We start from the raw sequence: 6170 nt of genomic DNA, 5'->3' as shown, positions 1-6170 counted from the left end.
CATATGTAAGGGCGAAATTTAATTCATATGTGTGTGTATGTATGTGCGTACAAGCGAACAACAAAATTTACTCAAAGGCTTTAATTTGTTGGTGTCGGAAAGCTTACGCTTATCAATGAGCGCTGATAGACCGCTTCGAAATCTAATCTAACGTTAATTTCAATGAATCTTTGTTTGTATGTGTGTTTATGTTTTCTGTTTTATTTTACATTAATTCGTAAAAGAAACCGCAATTTGATAAGATCGCGCTGCTAATGGAGTGAGCTTCAGTATATGTATATATAGTATGTATGTATGTATGTATGTATAATGCAAATGCACGCACGCGTGATCACACTGCTCGCTGCTCGCCGCTAAGAACCGAACTGACAAATTGGATTTTGATTAATGCAATTCGAATGCGATGCGAAATAAGGAGCATATACAAATATATATGTAAAAGCACACACAAACAAGGTGTACAACAAAAACAAAAGTCCAAAATATTAATTTCATTTTCGAGGTCACCGATGCGCTGTAGTAATGAATAATCAAAAGTTAAAAATAAAAAATAAAGAAGTATTGAAAAAACAAACAAGCGTTGGGAGAAAAAAAATAGAGAATATAAATAATAAAATAAAAAAATAAAAAAATTTATAAAAAACAGAAAAAATTAAAAAAAAAAAATGGAAATATTAATATAAAATAGTAAAACAATAATGCACTTCGATCGATGACCCACATATGCATGCAATATATGGTGGCAAACTAGCTGATATGGGCTGCGTAGCTTTGAAAATAGATCAAACGGCAAAATGTGTAAAACATGTTTTGAATTTTCAATTAGAATCGGTACGGCGACCCGCTTCCGAGCACACTATTCATTGATATGCCAGTGCCACACATAGTCAGTCACATACTCTCACACATACGAGTATACAACCTACGCTCCCACAGAGTCGCGTTCTACACTTGGAGCTGTTTGCCTGTGCTTGCTCTCCGGTTTGCCTTCAAAATGATGTACACTTTACCGGTTTATAAGAGTCGCATCAACAAAGCTGACGCGCTACCGTTCTCACAAAAACCGTACATGTGTGTGTCCGTATGTATTTTGCGATAACTGTTGCAGTCCAAGCGCTTGTTTTGCTTAGCGGCAGTAATCAGCTGGTTGTCTACGAAGCGCCGCTACTGCTGAGCGACTCTGCGCGCCCAGTGAGTGCCCGTTGCACTTGTGAATGCGCCGAGTTGCTTGCTCGCTCACATTACTTGCTTGCTTGCTGGCTGGCTTAGCCTTCGCGTGTTTCGGATTATACATGATACTCATGTGTAGGAAACGCATTCATGCTAAATAATTATCAGGTGTGTTTATGGCGGTATGAAGTTCATTTCGAAGGTTTAATCGCTATGTTTATATGCATGTATTTATTAACCCCGCCAGCGCTCTTTTTTGTTTACATTTCCAATGCTATGCTATCAAAGTGGCAAATTACGATTATTGACTCTTATTTACATGCATATTGATTGAGTTGAGGTGATGTGATATACTCAAGTGATTACGATAGCTAAATTATAATAAATGATGATTTGATATTATTCAAGGTAAACTCAGCTGAGGTACATATGTGCACAATTAAATGTATATCTTAATTAATTAGGCGAAGATCGTTTTCTAATCGATATTACTCTGTTTGCTTAGTTTGTGCTCCGTTCTCTTGGAAGTAGAGACCGACCGATTAATCTGCCTTGGTATCGGCATCGGCCAGTATCGGCCACAAAATTAAGCATCGGCATTGGCCATATTTGGCCGATTCTTTCTACTTCTTTCGGATTATACTAAAATAATTATTTTTTTCTTTTTTGATTTCTTTAGAGCATAAAATTTGAATTCTTCTGTTTACCATATAAAATACAGTGAATCACATTTGACTAAACTAACAATTCATCATGGTGATAATTTAAGTCTAGTATAAAGAAATTCAACAATTTTGCATTAATAAAAGGTTTTATTTAGCACTGCTAGAAACATTCGATGTATGTCAAATATGTACAGTTTTGTTTAAAGTTGTTGAGATTTTGAAGATAATGTCATAAAGTCACTATTATAGAAGCATTCGCAACTAGGTTAATTTATTTTTAAAAGTTTGCTATAGACAGGGTCACATAATAATCACTTGGTGCTGGCCTGTACTATAATAAGGCGCATAGGAAAGAACCTCCAAAACAAGCTTTCGAAGTTTCTATTGAATCACTATCACTATTGCCACCTTTCACAATGTGAGTTATAAATGACAAAAGTCATCTCTTTGAAAATAATGGATTTTTTTTACTAGACCTACTATTTTCGAATATTGGCCTTAATGCTCATATTTGTCCTTAAGGGGTAACCCAGTGTAACCCATGAAAAATTGGCGATTTTAGTGAATTTTTTTAGAGAAAGTACTCGGTCGAATGTTTCGAAGTTTTTTGGACATAATAAGGTGTACTTTCAACTATATTTTAAGATTTTTATTTTACAAAAATTTTGAAAAATAAAGGAGTTATGGGTTGTCTTGGGAGGTGCCAAAAAAAAAATTTCGATTTTTTAGGTAAAAAATGGTCGTTTTTTAAATGCCAAATTGACAATTTTCAACAAATCGAAAAGATCGTAGGTAATTATATAGTAAATATATTCAAGAACATTCAGTTTAAATTTGAAGTTGATCGGTCAATATCTCGTTGAGTTATGATGTCAGTAATTTTGTGAAAAGTCGTTCCGAGAAAAACGCGTTTAAAGTTTCGACTATAGCGGCTCTTTAGCTCTTTAGAAACTATTCGAGATACGACCTTTCACAGGACATTTTTGGAATTATAAACTTTCGAATAAGCAAAAAATAAAAGATCGATATTTGAAAATGTCACACCGGTGTATCCCCTTAAAGGAAAAAAGCTATATTGCTGATTGCAGATTCGCTTTGAGAAAACGCAAATAACTTATTTGTTCTATCAACATATATTTTATAATAATAATTTATTTAGTTTTGAGTATTAATTAAATCACTAAACAACTTCATATTTACATATGAATTGAGTTGTTTACCTATTTTGTGATGTTATTTGTCTTTGTTTTTATTTTGTTATCATACTAATTTACTAAATAATGTTGTTGATGAAAGAATCGGCATCGGCATCGGCCAAAATTTTGGTATCGGTCGGACACTACTTGGAAGTAAAGTTATTAAGACACATTTTTTAGAAGACACACCCTAGTAAAGTTGTATAACGCCTTGTTATTGTGCCTTTACTACATTATGTCAGTCTAAGTCAGTTGTATGTTTAATTTATCCAAGGCGTCCGAATCAAAAACAACCCATATTTGATTGTGCCAGTTGAAGGGGCTATACCAGTATGACACTTTCAAAAATTCTATGTTTTTATTTTTGCTTATTCGATGTTTATACTTCTTTAAAAAATCCTGTCAAATCGGCAAGGTCGTATCTTGAATAGTTTTTGAATGGCAGCGTTATAAAGAAGTACCGCTCGAGGTATAAAGCTCTAAAGGTTTTTTCCTCGTTTTTCTCGAAACGACATTTCTCAAAACTCGACTCAACGAGAAATTGACAAATTGAAACTGAGTATTCTTGAATATGTTTACTATACAATGCCCCACGATCTTTTTGACTGGTTGAAAATTGTAAATTTGACATTTAATAAACGACAATTTTTTCCTAAAAAAACGACATTTTTTAGAACTATAGCATTATGTTTTTCATATTCTTCAAAAATTTAAGGTCGTTGTATAAAAAATACCTTCAGCTCTTTAAATTATTTTTTTTAATTATTGTTTTTTTTTTTTTCGTCGTTCGGCCGGAATCATGTCAGCAGTTGGAGAACTTTTTTTTTGGCACCTTCGAAGACAGCACATAACTCCGTATTTTTTCAATATTTTTGTAAACAAAAATTTTAAAATTTGGCTAAAAATATTCCCTATTATGTCCAAAAAACTTCGAAACATTCGATCGAGTACTTTCTTTAAAAAAAAAAATTAACGAAAATCGCCTAATATTTCATGGGTTACGCTGGTATAGCCCTTAATTACATTTATATTTATTATAGTATCGAAAAAAAATGATTATGTTGTGAAAAAAAAATTCAGAGGTTTCCAAAAATTGTCTTAAAACAATATATTCTCGAAATTCTTTTCAAAAACGAAAAACTTTTAAGGCTTTATGTGTGATTTAATCCATATTAATATTATAAATGCGAAAGTAACTCTGTCTGTCTGTTACTCTTTCACGCCTAAACGGCTGAACGGATTTTGATGAAATTTGGTATGGTGATAGATGATAACCTAGAAATGGTCATAGGCTATAAATAATCACGTCATGGTTCTTAGGGGGTAGGCAGTAGGCAGATAACTAAATTGAGTTAGTGATTTTTAGTCGTTTTTGTTGGGACTTTTGCTCTTTCACGTCTAAACGGCTGAACGGATTTTGATGAAATTTAGTTAGGAGATATTAATAATTAACATTTTGTTTTACTTCTAATTTACAGTTAAATAAATATAATATAAACATGAATTGCTGTTCGTTAGTCTCGCAAAAAGTCGATAACGGCCAAACCGATCTATTCGAGTTGACAAGAAAAATATAAAAAGAGAAAACAAAAAACTAATATTTTGAAGGTTGTCATTGTTGCTTTGTTAAAATATTTTTGTTATTGTTCAATTGTACAAGGTTGTATCGTTTGCCCAAAACAATTTGTAACAACTAAGGAAAGGCTAAGTTCGGGTCCAACCGAATATTTCATACTCTCGCAATTTATTTATGTAATTTTATTAAGATAACACACAATTTGACCTATATAACGGCATAACGTCCAATAGAAAATCATATAAATGAGTATATGAGGGCTGATGTAATTCAGAACCAATTTTACTCATTTTCGGGAATAGGGGCATCTTGGCAACTGTTAGTAGGCAAACAAACGGCACATTCGGCCTTGAAATTACTCCTAAATTGCAAATGAACGAAACACCAGTCGGCAAAATCGCCAAAAATTGCGTTATAACGAAGATTTTCCAAATATTCAAGAAGTTGCTGGAGGTACTGCACAGGATTTTAAAAGATGTTGATTGTCGATGAACGCTTATGGTGATTTACACCAGACTCTTCCAATTATTCCTGGATCAACTGTTACTGACGGGCTAATCGCATGCTAACATATGAGTGTTTTTGCAACAATATCAAATTGCGATTGTTGAATCAGTTGGAAATGGTAGGGTCGCAGTTGACACCTCGATAGATTAATAGCATTTCCAACAGATTTCTGTCACTTCATTGACTCGAAAGAGAAGTTTTCCTGACATGAAACCTCAATATAATAACCATAAATGACTGATTGAATGACCTATATTGGTGGTAAAAAATATATCGTTAATCTTAATGCGACAATTTAGAATTTCGGTCCAAGAGAGTTGACACAGCTACAAACCAGGATGACGTACTCAATTATCCCAAACTATTTAAAATTGCCTGAACTATCAACACTCACTTTGCAATTAAAAGTAGTGTGAGTTGTCATCATGTCAAGCCAAGATTGGACCAACTTAATTTAATGTATACCTTGCCACAAAAACGTGTGGCCGGGTCTGCTAGTTAAAAAATAAAATTTGGAGCGTCTTTATTTGGGTTTAGATTTATGAAGACTTATTTTGCAGTAAACTTTGACGCCACCCGAGAAATATTTCTGGTTTTAATCATTCTAAAAATACGAATACGGCAAATTTGATCCAGCAAAATAATGATGAATATCTAAAGCCGTCAATTATTTCATTTAATTCGGCCAAAATCAAAAGGATGCGAGTGAATTTGATCCAAGAAGTGTTCAAAAACTTGCTGTAGATTACATCTAAATCAAATAGAATTTATACCGATCGCTTATTTAAAAAATAATAAATTAATATGAAGATACTATTTGAAAATTAGCTTCGTTTTTTCTTCTGAATATTTTTTGTAAAGTAGTTTATAATTTATAATTAAATTAAACATCAATTTAATAAAAGAGTACGTTAAATTTACTTATTCACTTAGATATTAGTAATATCATATAAAATATTTTATAATTTCTTATTGAAATTTTGTTTTATTTAAATATTTAAGCTGTCTAGAGATTTAAACAAAGCTTTAAATGTACTAAACAAATTATTTTCACAT

Source organism: Zeugodacus cucurbitae, chromosome 4 (assembly GCF_028554725.1).
Source record: "Zeugodacus cucurbitae isolate PBARC_wt_2022May chromosome 4, idZeuCucr1.2, whole genome shotgun sequence".
Taxonomy (NCBI): domain Eukaryota; kingdom Metazoa; phylum Arthropoda; class Insecta; order Diptera; family Tephritidae; genus Zeugodacus; species Zeugodacus cucurbitae.
Note: the sequence above shows the minus strand (reverse complement) of the source record.